The following is a 16,477-nucleotide window of genomic DNA, read 5'->3' as shown; positions in this document are numbered from 1 at the left end:
TCACTAAAGGGTTCTTTAAAAGTTAATCCGTAAATATTAAAATTCAAGCTCGAAAAATAAATAGAAAATAGATCAAATGTTTAAATAAAATGCTACTTCACAATATTACTTTTCTAGTGATTTGCTAGTTGTAGGATATTTCTAGAGAAAAGTGGTTTTGGAGAAGCCAATGTATTCACGGCACTTTACTTTTCTGGTGTTTATTTGGCATGCATTTATATGTTATGATAAGTAGTTCTCGTAAATAAGCAGACTGACTGGACAAAGCGATTTCCGTGCTTCTGAATAATTTTCGACTACGTATCGGAGTTTCTGAAGAAGGTACCGGGGAGATAAGTGAAGACACACATTAATTACGTGAAAGAGTGTTCGTAACATGTCGCGAGGCACAGAAGCCAAATTCATTTTAACGGGTAAAAATGCAAAAGTAGGTCGTATGTTCTTCCCATAAATATTAGTATCTTTAAAACAGAAGCAAATCCAACTTTATATCCTCAAATACTGGGAACATTGAAGCTAAATAAATAAATTATCATGAAATAAAAAAAAAAAAGATTTATATAATTTGTATCTTTAAATATACATAACATTCATAAATGACGAGTCACATAACGATTCTGTGTAGTAATAGGTAAAATCAAGGTCCTGTCATCAATAATGATGTAAGACAAATACCTAATAGTAGTCAAGCCAGTCTAACATATTAATTAATCCGTAAGAGAAATCATGAAAAAGATCAAACAAGAATAAATCAATGTTTTCATTATATTTCTCACTCGATAAGTTGCCGCCGAGAATTTATTCTTCCTCAGTTTCTGAACAATGTTTATTTTTATTCCAATGCGATTAAAGCTTCTTGAAGAACGAGTTTCTGTACACAAAAGCAAAGATGCGTATTCCAGCAAAGCGGCGGAAACCACTATCGATCCCACGGGTTATCCGACTGCCAGCGAAATTCATTTACGCTCCCTACTACCCCTTCAATTTCTGCGTGCACACACACATATATACATATATACATGTATTCATTTATACATAACCGCCTCCTTCTCTCCTCTTTCCTTCACCGCATAATAGATCCCAACTCGAATCTTTCCCATTCCATCACTTCTCCCCCGTTTGAATATCGCATTTATTCATTCGCTCAATCGCTATTCTGCAGATCCTCTCAAGCGACTCTGCACATACTCAAATAACCAAAAACTTACTTTTGTGGTACTCGACGAAAGTGGTTAGCTAATTCCCAGATTATCCAGGAAGAGTCATTGGTCACCCTGAATATCACTGACTTGTCACCACACTTTTGTTTACTACTGAAAATATCAAACACACGCGTTGCTTCATCCGTACTCTGATAAATGGTGATCAGTCTTAATCTGCTTCGTCTATCCTCAATTCCCAATCGATCCGTACTCCAAATCAAACTGCAAACATTTTAGCAATGCAGGATCATCCTCGATACACAAGAATCGATATTCAAGAATGTGGAATCGACGTGGAATAATTTAACTGGCACGAATATAGCACCGACAAAGCTGTTGGCAAACCTTCTAACCATCCACAACTGGATATCTCAATGCTTCTAGGAAAATTTTCCAATACCATTTTACAGAAACAAAGTATATAGTTTAAGATAAAACTTCTTGATTGTGAAAAAATCTTTCTTTAAACTTTAGACGATACTATTTCTAATCTAATCGAAATCTTTACTATTTAAAATAGTTGGTTTATCTGATTCCACACAAACTAAGCTTAATAGTCATGACAACGCTCTTCGTAATTCCTGATCATTAGATTTGCATATTTATGATGTTCTGTCGTGAAGTTGAGGAAACTATTAAATTAATATGCAATTGAAATCGAGGCAGTTACTCATATTGACAAGAAACTTAAATATTAGTCCAGAAATTGATTGACTATATCACGAAGTTCCATTAGAGGTTTGTTTTTGGATTACAAATGAGTCAAAATGTATAATTTGGGATCCCTAAACCTGGAAATCTTTCCAAGACCTTATTCGACATTGGTACCTTAAAACAGTGTTATTATCTAAGAGATGTATCAAATTCAATACTGAAGAACAAAATATAATTATTCACCTATTTAATAGTGAGTAACTTGAACACTTCCATAGCCACGTTATAGATATGAGTGAACTATCAGTTCCTGCACAACTTTCAAACAAAGGTATACGTAAGGTTTATTCTCCAGGAAAGGAAATGATGAAGGTTTAGTATTTTATTCATCATTATACCGGTAGTTAGTAAGAACCAACAAGCTGTGTGTACCTAATTATCAGAGGAGATTTATTCAGTATCAGAAAAATTCTTTACACATTTATAAAGATCATGGTTTATGCGATTAGATGTATACTCAAGCCTGATTTTCATTCAGGCCATTGAGGTCTGGTCTACCCACTTAATTTCAGGATAGGCCAGACCTATCATAAATTTTCTAGAACGATTTCAATGCCTGCCCACTTACTTTCTTACAAACTGAGGCCTATGAACATTTAGTTACAGATGAACATTATCATAAAAGATGTCTGCTCCTACAGCTAAACATCACGTCCTCCTGCTCTATAAAGGCTTAATAGTCAATCTGACAGCGACATTTCTTTATATCTATCATTCCTGCAATAGTTAGTGTGCACCTAAGGGACTACCCCACCCTAGGAAACGTTGAGCCCCAGACCCGGCTTACGAGCTCTTCCACTCAAGGTTAATCACAATCCACCTATCATGCTCCACTGCACCATCTAAATGTCCCTAAAAACATCAGCTCATCCTGAAACCATAAAGGTTCTTCACTCACGTCAACACCACATTCCTGAAAAAGCGAATTCTTTTCCCTATGCTTGTTTGCGTGAGAATATAAAAGGAAGTGACGTGTCACTTGGTACACTAGTCACTATACCGGCTTTGCGTACCGAGAATCTTGCAGGGTTGGCGGGGCACAATTTATTTGGGGTGTCTGTGGCGACGGCTGCACCTGCTAGGAAACTCGAGATTGAAGCGACGTCCCTTTTAGGGACTGGTTAAGTGTAAACGATCGGTCGTAAGTGGATTTAGCCGCGTTTAGAGTCGGACGCAAACTGAGATGCGCGCGGGCCGCAGTGCTGCCGTCTACTGGGGGCTTGAGGCTTGAGAGGCTCGGAGGGCCAGGATCCTCCTCTGCCCCTCAAACATCCATTCCACGCTCGCCGAGTCGCCGCGCCGGGTGCCCCAACAACCGACAAGCAGGCCGGCGAGACCAACGAGTTCCCCACTTCGGGCTCACCACCGCCTTCCCACCCAACCCGGCGCGGCGCGACCAGCCCCACCATCACCACTACCATCAACTTCGAAAACCAGGAGCGTCACGCGAGCGACGATAATATTGCAAACTCGAGTTGCTGATGCATACCCGATAAACTACAAGCGCTCGTCTCATTCCTCTCACCCCTCTGTGTGCGGTTAGCATTCACAGGTATGGTGCTCGCAAGTAAAGGGTTGCTCGAGTGTCACACAACTTTCTGCGGATGCCATACATATGCGAGCCCAGAGGGTCTGGAAAATCGATTTTGTAATTTTTTTCATCCTATCAAAAAAATTGGAACTGCTCTAAAATGGACATATTCTGTACAATTCCAAAATAGTAGGAGAAACCTCATTTCTGGCTGGTGAGAAAGAGGGGAAAGAGGAAATATTTAAAAATGGGTTTGCAATCCAAATTCTCGACTACGAAATTCTATAATACGGAAATCTGAATTGCCGAGTTTTTATGTGAGATTTGTGGATGAACATATTTTAAGGGATCCACCAAAGGTTTTTATGTGAGTCAGGGAACGTTTATGGAATAAAAGCTTGAATGATTCTGACTGTTTTCTAACTACAATTGATGGAGTAACCCGAGCGCGGACGCTTGAGACGGACTGGTGTCTGACCACGACAGACCCACACCACTAACTGTCGGGGAATGCCGCACGCATCAGTGGTAGGAATCGACTACAACTAGACGGAATACGTTTTTCAGTTGAACAATGTGACATGATTCTGTTATTCAATCTGAATATGTAAAAAACTGCATTCGATGCGACTGACTAGAAAATTTGCAGAAGAATTCCGATATCAGGCTTTTTATATCGGAAATTTACATAGGATTTTGATATAGGACTTGACTGATCCGGATTAGGGGTTCAAGTGCGGAAACACATCGTCCCTAAAACCCGATCTACATTTGATTCCTTTGTCCTAGATCTCCAATCGGCAGCTTAACAGCTCCGTGGATTTAACAGTGGCGAGGGCTTGAATAAAGTTTAACCAACTTGAATTTCCGAGAGTGAAGATGTAAATTAAATTCAGGCTACGATAACACAACCAGGAATCTTGTTTTGTATTCGTAATATGGAGTGTAGCTGCAGTGCCATGGTGGTCTACTAACTGCTTTAATGTGCGCGTTGCGTAATACCACTAATTCGATTAGATAAGTTTGATGAATGCCTGGTGCTGGAAGACAATAGTGGAATGATTGTACTATGAGAAGAGAATGCTGAATATGAGGATAATGAGAATATATTAATAAGAGAAAATATATTAATAGTTTATCTTATAAACCTGCTAGTGATGGTGGGTTTATTTATCTCGTTAAGTCCAACTTTATATATAAGTTAAAACCTAATCCATGCGCGAGATGTTCAGTACAATTACTACAGCATAATTTTTCTATATGTACACGGAATATGATTTTCATTTGCCAGAATCAAGCAGTCAAGAACAATTCAGGGAAGCATCTCAATTTGGGTGCACCTTTAGTAATTTTGTTAAATGTGTGTGTATATGTGAATAGACTCGAACTCTGGTTCAGTACGCTGGAACCCATTGTAAATCGATGAACCGTAAACGAAATGGCTACCTTTACGCTTTGTCGGATATGGCTCCGCGGAATTTATTGGGAATAGATAGCGACGACGAGCTTCGAGAATGTTACGCCATTCTGTGTCTACATGTCAGGGACGACAATGCGTTTTCTCCTCCAGAGAGGATTCCATATACTTTCCCTTTCTCCACTTCACGGAGGACGAAAACTGAATTGCTTTGATAATAAAAAGCCTGCATTTACCGATCGGGTAAGAAAACAGTTTGAAATTTTACCTGTTATCCTAGAACAACTTTTTATTGGAAGGTTTTACAACAATGAACGCAGAGATGCAATTTTCTAAATTACGAATTAACTGCAATGATCAGCTTAAAATCAGCTTCATTAGTTCTTCCAGAAATATAAAAATAATAATAATAATTTATCGACGTTTCATTATTACATCAAAACAAGCTTGTTGATTTGAATAAGAGGCTGAGTGGTGAAGGAGTTGTCTGTCCGAAAACGTCTGTTTCTCCTGAGCTCGTTCGCAGTCCGGAGAACAATTCTCTTAATGAATCAATTCAGAATGAACAAGAATGAATTCTCGGTAGGAAGTCATCTTCATTTAGAATGTCCCCGGGAGTCGGTAAAGCTTCGTTGTGAAGTAACGAGTTGCTTCACAGAAGCTTCTTTGCTACCGTTTCTACGAAGAGGGTTTAGATGCACGCCTTCATCGACCTTTTTACCTTACTCCTGATTACAATTGCAGAACAAAAAAGTTCAATCCTCAACCAAAATATGCATTTTCAACAAACAGGACTAATGAATTTTCAACTTATAAAGAATAAACTTTCAACTAAAAATTAAATAGTGACATTTTCAGAAAAAAAAATTAATTTTTAAATAAAAAAAAGATTCATCGAGATATATGAATTTTCAATCGAATTGTTGAATTTTTAATCCAAAAAGACAAGTCATCCGCAAAACAGTAGAATTTCTAACAAGAAAATATGATTGTAAATAAAAAAGTTTTATACCAAACTGTTACACTTTTAACCAAAAAGGATTTATATTCAACCAAGAAAATTAATTTTCTAAAAAATAATAATAATTTTGAATCAATAAATATTTTAGATGAATTTTCAATACCAAAATATGAATTTTCAACAAAAATTAAATTAATTTTTCAAAATAAACATTTTAATTTTTCCTAGGATTCTTAAAAAACTGTTTTTTATTCTTCTGAAGCCTTTTCAAATTCTTAAAAAGCTTTAACATTTTTTGCTTGAAATCTGCAAAAATCTATATTTTGTTTCAAATTAGGCTGTGGGCTATTTGCATCGAAATTTCAATACGAATAGCTGGATTTTGAAGGGAATACTTAGAAACTCCGTTTAAACTATTTCAAAACATTTCAATTTTTAAATTCTTTTTGAATCTTTTTCAAAACTTGTAAATATCCCTTCAACTTACTCGATTCTTTCCTAGGAATAATATGTGCTCAATATTTATTTATACATCAAAGAGGAACCCCAAAATCCGCGCCTTTTCTTGCACCGAACGTAATTTTTGAAGGAAAGAACATAAATTGACGCAACAAAGCTCAAAATAATCGTCAATGCATGCTGTAACCGTGTACCATGAGTAAGTATAATTGAGGTACATATTATACTGTTATGATGGAAAGCTATTACACACTATTTAACCTACTTTCATGGTACCGGTGATATTTCCACCCCCTGATAAAGGTAGTTTTTGGTTTTCAGGCAAACTAATGACAATCCCGGTTACAGCAATCATTGACGATTATTTTGAGCTTTGTTGCGACAATTTATGTTCTTTCCTTCAAAAGCTACGTAGGGCGCAAAAAAGGAGCGGATGTTCGGCTTTTTTTGGGGGCCCTCTTTCAAAAATTTTACTAAAAATTAAATTTAATTAAAATTCTTTAAAAAGAACAATTAAAATGGTGACGTGTAAAGTTTACTTTTTAGTCTGGTTTTGAATATTTGAATTATAATTACTGATTGGAAATGAGCAGTCAAATATTCCTAAATATTAAACAATTGTTCATTTTCTTAATTGAAAAATTTCATGTTTTAAATTTCGAAATTGTAGCGCTGAAGAGAGCGAGCAAAAAGACAAAGCAAACAATCAATCAAGTTTATTTTTTCAGAGCTATCAACGATATTCTTTCAAATTTTTCAAATTGGTAACGTAGTTTATAGAAGGCTCCTAAGAAAATGTTCATTTCAATGAAATAGATTACATGTTTAAAAATCAGACTAGAAACTATACCACGTATTCAATGTTTTGCATAAAACACTATGCTGTATAAGAAACAAATTAATAAGTACTTCGTAGGAGGATAAGTTAGCTGGAATATATTCCTAGAAATTGCATAACTCTACTTACATTACATCTCGTTTCTGTAACGTAACGAGTTAGTTTAAAGTTTTCCTTTATGTTTCCTGAATCTCAAAAAAAAGCTAGCACGAAACAACTCAAACGACGATAAGGTTTCATGGAAAGAAACGTGGGTTATTACCCTATAATTTGTTTTCGCGACATTTTATAATAATAATGTTCAGACGCCATTAGATTCATGTTCTTGATCGTACGAACACGCAGCCTCGCAACTGCCTTATTGCGGGATATTTTCACTGTTCCATATCGTCATACAATAATTAGGGTCGACAGCGTGGATATAATAAATCGTGGCATTTGTACTAGAAATAAATGCTCGCAAAAGCATCAGAAAAGTTCGCTAAGAGAAATATTTGGTTTAATGAACACAATTTTTGTTGAATCAACCATAAAATATGGCTGTTATGTAGACAACAAAATATTTGGTTAAATAAATACAATTTTTTGGTTAGTAAAATTTGCTTGATTATACTAAACATTTTAGTAGATCCAAGAAAATATTTTAGTTGATTTAATTAAAACTTTTTCTTACTTCAAGCAAATATTTTGCTCCATCCAAGAGAATATTTTAGTTATTTCAAGTAAAGTTTAGGCTGATCTAAGAAAAAGTTTCGGTTGATTTAAACAAAAATTGTACTTCTTCTAACCGTAAAGGACAAATTCCATTGAAAATGGCTTACCATGGAATTGTGTCATCTTGTGTGAATTATTTACTAGTTTATTTAACTACTAAAATTACAAGACGAGACAATTTCACGAACAGATATATTATTTGCAATATAAATTGTGCAGGATCCTTTGTTTATTTGAACCATAAAATTATTCTGTTGTTTTATCAAAAACTTAATGACGCAATCTTAGGTAAATCCAACAGCTTGAGTAAGTAATCTTAGATCCAACAAAAAAACTTAGTTGAATCGTTAAAATATTTTCTAAAATAAACAAAACCATTCAACCAAAAGCTTTGATTAAAGCAAAACGAATTTGGTCAACTGAAACGAAAGTTTTTGCATTTAACCAAAATGGTTTCTGAAATCAACCCAATGAAGTAAAAAAAAACCAATTTTGTTGAATAAAGGAAAATTGTTTTCCAGACGTTGATACCCTTCACTTTTTTATAAGAGAAACAAATGAGGTGGATACCAGGACGAACTGGATAATGGGAAAACGTGGCTGGGTTTTAAAGCAAAATTTCTGTAGATATTTTTTTAAGTAGCAATATTTAAAAAGAGTTTTATAATCAGCTTTTTTCCAAGTACTTGCTATTTTCAAAAAAATTGAAAAATGTGTTTTTGAAAGGGAGATGAAAATGTTCTTTGCTGATAGGTTATAATTTATTAAAATAATTAAATTACTTTTACTATTTTTCATTGGTTCCTTTGATTCTTCTAACTTTTGGTTTCAAAACTGTCTGATGGTCAATTCTCTTAATTTGAATCGAAAATATATTTTACGCCCTTTTATGAAAAGTGTCAAACAGTATTATTGTATTAAAAAAGTATGCAATTTAGCACAAATGGTTAACAAAATTCATGTATTGGAATGGTTATCTTTAAAATAAATGTTCCAGCTTTAAATTGGTATGTAATACTTTCCACACTTGTTTATCATTTATCGATATTATGACTTCAGAAGTTTTTCTGTCCACCTCATACTGGTTTCCCTTAGTACAATGTTGTTCATACCAGTTATCAAATTATTTCGCTCAGAGTGGATGTCATACACTTAATAAGGGGCCATCCATAAATTACATGACTCATTATTTGCCCATTTTTTAACTCCTCTCCCCATGCAACAAGTCTTAACAAGATGGGTTATACCCCGCCCTCCCCCTCCGCCTATTCAGACAGACATGTCTTATTAGAGTTAAAATTTAGTAATTTACTATCTAAAATACCCGAATTACCAAATAATTACAATTATATTAAATTGAAAATAAAGAAAACTAAGACAATATGGAACACAAAACAAAGAAACTGTACACTCCTCAAAAATTAAAACTTAATTTTTTACCATTTTTTAAATATCACGTATCTCCATCACTAATTATTTAATATTGGTATGTTTTTTAGATTTGTCGACAAGATAACCGTTACCTAAAATAACCTAAATATTTTAAACAACAATTAACTTATATTTTAACAACAATTTAAAAGTATTTAGTACATTATCTAGTAAACAGTGCAAAGCCTGATAAACTTAAAAAATATTGAATAATGTTGTGGGTAGTAGAAATGTCAAAAATGGTGAAAAAACTTTATTTTGATGAATATTTTAAAAAAATATTCTCTTAAAATATTTGAAAGTCGTCAATTCTTGTTAATGAATTCTTTGAAATTTCATTGAAATAATGATAAAATTCCTTTGGAATCCAGTAAAGGTATATGGAATCTAATGATCTTTAAAATTTCTTGAAATTTTTTTAATCTCTTGAAACTTCTTTGGAACCCTTTAAGACCCCCGAAAGTATTTCTAGGCCTCTGAAATCTTTTGAAATTCCTCACAGTTTTTTAAAGTTCTTGAAATTACCTTTATAATATTATGAAATCCCTTGAAATCTTATGAAGCTAAATGAAATCTCATATTTCTTGAAATAAATGAAAATACCTCATTGAATGTGCCTTTAAAAACTCTTAAAATTACTGACATCCTCGGAAATCCGATAAAATCCGTTGAAATATCTTTAAAATCCCTTGAAATCTTCGAAAATGTCCTAAAACCTAATAGTTCCTATAAAAGCCCTCCAAATCTTCCGAAATTCTAGGCACTTTTTTAAAGCTGTATGGAAGTGTAAATTTCTCCAATTTTTTGAAATCCTTAAAGATTCCCAGAAAATTTTGAAATTCTTTAAAATCTTTGTAAATATTTTTAAAAAATTTTAAAGCTCTTAAAATTCTTTGCTATGCTTTAAAATAACCTAAAATCTTTCAATCCTTTGAAATATTTTGAAGTGCATTGAAATCTATATAAATCTATTGAAAGTTTTCAAATATCTTTAAATATTTAAATTCTAAAAAACATATTTATTTAAATTTTTGTTTAAAAATACCTTGATATTTTTGTATTTCTTTTAATCATTTTCAAATACCAATGGTATTCTTTAAAGATCTTCAACAATCCTTGTTATATTTTAATATTCCCCAAATTTTTTGAAACCCCTAAGATTTTTTAAATCTTTTGCAATGTTTTGATATCACTTCCAATGCTTAAAATCTATTGAAATATATTGAAATCTACTGAAATCGTGTGAAATCTCTTCATTCTTGTGAATAAATTTTATGAAATTTTCTCAAAATATGATAAAATCCCTTTAAATCTCGAGAAATTACATAAAATATTATAACCATCCTTAAAGTCCCTTGCAATTTTGGAAGTTTTGTAAAATCCTTTGACATCCTAAGAAATTCATTAAAATACTTTAAAATTGCTGAACTCATTTTAACAAATTTTTTAAATCCATGACATCCGTTAAAATATCTTGGATAACTCGGAAATAAACTTTAAAAATGTTAAATGATTTTGCGAATAGTAGCAATTTCAAAAATTGTGAAAAAACTTTGTTTTTATGGACATTTTTTACAGAATGATGGAGACAAAATAAAAATAATAATCTACTTAAACCGATATGAAGTCTTTATAATATTTTTGCAATCTTTTATTCTAAAATTACAATTTAACCTCATACATTATAATATTGCATACATATATTTCCTATAAGTTTGATTTGTTTAGAATATTACGCAGCAGTTACGATCCCCTCTCCCTTAAACAGATCCTACCATTTTGCTGAACACTCTGCCCCAAAAAGCTGTTACATAATGTATAGTTGGCCCCTAACCAGTCATTTGATCCGGGACTCCAAGTGTCGAAAATGTACTCAAAATATAAACTTCTAAAACAAGCAAACATTTACTTTCCCAGGCAAACAAAAATAGCCCTGATGAAAGGGGGTTAATACCAATATGACCTATGTATATAACTTTCATTTCGCAAAAATCCCGCCTTGTTGACATGAGCAACATAAACGAGCAAGAAATTGAGCGAGATGGACAGCAAATTTGTCTCGCTTTATTTCCTCAGATGACTCGGTCTCAGGGTCTGCTTAACTCGGACGCCGAGGGGGCGAGGATGCTCTTCGCGTGCAATATAGGTGCATTCTGGGAATCGCGTGACCTCAACGACCCGATGCTTGGCTCTTATACATACGTATATATAAGATAGCAGCAGTCGAGCTATTTCACTCCGTTTACAAGGGCGAGTCGCCCGCTCACCCTATCACCCATAATAAGTAAAAGAGGGTAGGGTGGTTTTCCCGGCGCACCGAATTCCTCAGCACCCTCTCGCATGACGAGAGAGAGAAAGAGCCGGAAAGAGAGGATGGGGACGTGCAAGGAATTAACGAACGGAAAGGGGTCGACGGGTCTCTGTGTGTGGAGCTATTAGTTTGCGGATGTAAACACAGGGTGAGAAAAGGACCTGAGGGGAGCCCCCGGAGCCAGGGGATGAAAATGGGGAGATAGGAGAGCGAGGCTTTCGGGTGCCTGGCTGCGGATTTGCGTCTGCGTCTGCAGGACAGTGTTGCTGTTACCCTGGCCACCGGGGGTGTGTCTCGACTCTCAACCCCGTACCCCGGCGCTTACCCCAACTCGACTTCATCCCCTCCAACTACCCTACCCGCGAATCAATACAGCTACCGACCGCCGCCCCATTTTCAACTCCTCGCTCAGTGGGATACGCGTACCCTTTCCCATTCTCGAATGCCAATTCCCATTCTCGTCCCGAGGTCCTCTCCCTCTTCCCTTTCTGTCGTACGTATTATTTCCGACCCTCCTCGTACCAACTCTTTCCGTCTAGTTTCCCCTATCAGCTTTCCTCTACTTCCTGATACGTCACTGTTTCTACTGTTTTACGGCACTCTTGCGTGCCCGGTCTTCCCATCCTTCTTTATCCTTTTTTAGTTTAGCTTGACAGACAACCCTTTTCAGTGTTGGAGAGAAAAGTGTTTGAGAAAAGGATGTTGGAAGAGTGCCAGGATGAGTTTGGATGGTGCAGCGGTGTTGGCCGATATTCGTTTATATGATGACATGGCCTGAGAAAGTTAAACTCCATGAACGGAAGAAAAAATTAAACTTAAAGTAGTTGTAGTAAAATATAAAGTTTTGAGGAGTGCTAAAAAATCCTTGAGGAACAAAAATTTTTTATCCTTCAAATACAACTCCATATTGTTCAGAAAATAGAAAAGTTTAATTTAATAGGCCATTCGTGCAAGTTTAACCCAATAGTAAGAGCAGGCAATTAAGAACAATTTCACACTTTACAGAATACGAAAGTAATTTAAAAGCTCTTATAACTTTCCAAACGACATTCGCAAAAACTAGGAATTAAAAGTTCTCTGAAAGTTTTTCGCTGACTTGTTTTTCTCTTTAGATGATTAAGAAGATAAAAGTAAACTGCTCAACTTTGCGAGGAATAAACAGGAGGATTACTTTTTTTGTCTGAAAATGTAAACAAATAATAAGGAGCTGCCCATAAACTCAGCCACTATTACTCAGAAAATTAATCATTTTGTTTAAAAAATGATCTTTTGGGTAAAATATTGAACTATTTTGTTAAAAATTATTTCTTTTTAAAGAATCATCTTTTTAGTTTAAGCTAATCTTCTTGTTTGATAATAAATCTGTCTTCGTTCAGGATTCAACTAATTTGTGGAAAATATAACTCTTTTGGTTGAATTCAACTGTTTTTTATTTAAAATTCAAAACTTTTTTGGTTGAAATATATTACATATTTTGTTGAAAATTCAACTGTTTTGTAGATGATTCATCTTTGTGTCTTTTAAATTCAAAAATTCGGTTGAAAAATAGTCTGTTTTGGTTGATGTCTTTTGTTGATGTTGAAAATTCAAATGTTTTTAATTAAAAATTTGAAAATTCATCTTTTATGGTAGGAAAGTCAGCTTGGTTGAAAATAAACTTTTTTGTTGAAAATTTAAATGTGTTGGAAAAAATTCATCTATTTGAGTTGAAAATTCACCTCTTTTGATAGGAAATATTTTGTGGTTGAGAATTCAAATATTTCTACTTGGCATGTTAGGAATTTAAAATGTTTCATATTGAATTCAATACGGTATTTTTATTAATTTTTTTTAAAATAAATTATTCCTCTATTTTTGTGAAAAATCATCCTGTTACCTCTGTTTTGAGATCATTTTGGGTTACTTTACGAGGGGGGCTCTGTATTGCTCTTTAAGCAATACAGAGAGAAGTGTGCCCTAAGTTATTCAATCGGGAGGAAATTTGATTAAATCCGAACAAACTCTGCTACAGAAGCCATTGTCCCTAAATTATTTGATCGACGTACAGAATTTGAAATGAGGACGCAACAGGAGTCGAAGTCATCTTAATAGTCATTTTGCAAATACGAGTCGGTGTTACGAACTCGAAGCTAAGTTCCATTACGGTCGAGTAGTTGCAGGTTAATCCTTCTGCAAAGTTTTGGAACTCACAAACAAAGTCGAGTCGAACTTCCAAGTTCAGTCTCGAGCTCCTTGTCCTAAACTGCACATGTTTATGTACTCGTATCTTTGTGTGTGCTCATGCAGACTTCGCAGTACAATGAGCGAATCCACAACCTACATGACTGCGATCAGAGCGTACATGCTAGTACATATACATACGCATGCTCGTAGAGGGAGCTACAAACTCATACATATGCAATTTTATCTAAAAAGCAATAGGTTACAATTTACATGGTAGCATGTTCATGCTCTGGATGTAAAATCAGATGGGAGATACATTCGTTGTTTGATTAGCATACTTCAAATGTTCCCGCTATATCAAATTACTGATAATATCAGGGATCACAACGGTTCAATATTTCAATTTTAGATAGAAAAGGGCATTTTTGACCGAAATAAGAGACTAAAAGAGTATCTGGTTTATTACTAAAAACTTGTTATATCACATGGTTTCCTAATCAAGATTTAAAAATAGATAACTAGAAGAAAACACAGACTATACGCGCGCATATAAAAATTTCATCGCATTCTGGAGCATTTTTGGACATATTTCGAAAAAGCGACAGGATGTCTAAATGATAGAATATAAGAAATTCACACTATAAAATCAAAAAAAAATAAATAAATAAATAAAGCGAATTCAGGCAGTGACTGACCATCCTTATTCAACTAGTGGCTAATCACTAGACAACAAAAGTTACACTTCTAGCCACGTCCACGCAAAACATCTGGTCAGCATCAAGACTGAAAATAAGACGGACTCGTAAGAGCCGGACAAGCACCAAAAGTTTTACGCACACGGGTGTTTGAATTTTAAATGCATTTTTATCAGTAGATGGATTTTGATTCCTTATTCTCATAAGTCTTTTTCAAGTTTCAAATATTCGTTAATGACAGCTAAAAAGGATTATACTGTTAAAAAAGAGAAATGAAACAAATTATTTGTCACGAAAATACGCTAAATATATTATTTTCGAATTCCTAAATTTGGTTTCTAAAACCACCAATAACATACTATTCTCTGATATACTGCTTTATGTATTACTAGACTATTATGTGCGCGTGTTCACTTTTATACTCATTTTTGTCATTTACTCAATTTCTAATAAAAATTTATTTGTTAAAATTTTCTGAACACTTATATTCTTGTTTGCATATTACGTAGCGTCATTTTAAACACTTTTACCTTCCCACACCCTAACTGAAGTTACTTAACATTTTTTTGTATTGGTTTAAAAAATTTAATAGACGTTTTGTAAATAAAAACAGATTTTTAGGATGAAATGCAGTATAGAAATAAATTTAACAATAATTTGATGTAACACAACAATGTTTTTTTGATATTTTTTTAGTTACACACATTTTCAAATTATTTACAAGGAAAGAAGTATCAGCAGTTTTTTTAGAATTATATAAATTTTATAATTTTCATGAGACAATTAGGAAAAATTTTTAAATATTTCAGATATTTCAAAAAAAGTATATGGAAGATTTAAAAAATATACTTTTTATTTCACAGGATTTTACAAATTATTAGAAAAATTTTAGCCTTTCCAAAAGATATTTAGGGCTTTTATAATTCCAGAAGAAATGATGAATTGAAGAAAGATGTCGCCATGGAATGAACCACGTCATTCATTAACTTGACCACGTAAGATTCCGTCCCCATGCGCTACTAATGGAGGTTACGAGTTTTTATATATAGGAGGAGGATATTACTCTCCTTAATTCCGAACTAAATTAATAGAACCCAATAAGAAAATCCAACTATTTTTGGTGGTAAGTTCATTCTTATCGATTGAAAAGTCTACTATTATATTTTTGGTAAACAATTTTATTATTTGGTCACAAATTTAATTATTTGGTTGAACTTTCAACAATTTTGGTAAAAAATCATGCTTTTTGGAAGCTATTTTAAATAAAACTTCTTTTTTGTAGAAATTCAACTATATGGTTGAAAATTAATTTTTGTTGTTGTAAATTCGTCCTATAGGCTTGAAAATTCAATGGTTTAATTGAAATTTTTTCCTTCCTGACTGAAAATCCTTTCTTGCTTGAAAATTCGTCTTTTTTGGCAGAAAGGTAATCTCATTAGTTGGAATTTCTTTCCTTAAAAATGTACTTTTCTAAATGTAAATTTGACAATTCTATTTTTGGTAGCAAATTTAACCAGTTCATTGCAAATTCATTTTTATTTGATGAAAATCAATTTTATTTTCTTCACAATTATTTGTTCTTTTTATAATTTGAAAATCTATCTGCTTTAGGTGAAAATTCAACTATTTGACGACAAATTCATTTGTTTGGTTAATACTCATGAAAAGTCCATTTCTTTGGGTTAAAATATAACTGTTTTGTTGAAAATTTGTCTTTTTTAATTTAAAATTCGTTTACTTTGTTGAACTCTAATTTTTTGGGGTTAATAATTAAATTGTTTTAGTATGAAATTAATATTTTTGGGTTAAAAGTTCAAATATTTTGTTGAATTTTTTTTTTCATTTTGATTGCAAAATCAATTGTTTTCTGAATAATTCGTCTTTTTTGACAAACTAAACAGTTTCTGACAAAAAAATCTTTTATGGTTAAAAATTCAAGCACTTACAAGGAAACTATCCCAGGTGTCCCTCACCGATTTTGATGAAACTGCAATATGTTGTAATACATCGAAAAATAAGAGACACGTATTTTTTTTTATCG

General features: G+C 33.5%; 1 protein-coding gene across 3 annotated transcripts in view; it reads right to left on the bottom strand.

Annotated features, from left to right (window-relative positions):
* The window catches only part of LOC117166853 (probable JmjC domain-containing histone demethylation protein 2C), a 345,468-nt gene that overhangs the window by 197,344 nt on the left and 131,647 nt on the right, over positions 1 to 16,477 (bottom strand). The window lies entirely within an intron of this gene.

This window comes from Belonocnema kinseyi, chromosome 2, assembly GCF_010883055.1.
Source record: "Belonocnema kinseyi isolate 2016_QV_RU_SX_M_011 chromosome 2, B_treatae_v1, whole genome shotgun sequence".
In the NCBI taxonomy this organism is placed as follows: Eukaryota; Metazoa; Arthropoda; class Insecta; order Hymenoptera; family Cynipidae; genus Belonocnema; species Belonocnema kinseyi.
Note: the sequence above shows the minus strand (reverse complement) of the source record. Positions and strands in the feature narration are given on the sequence as shown.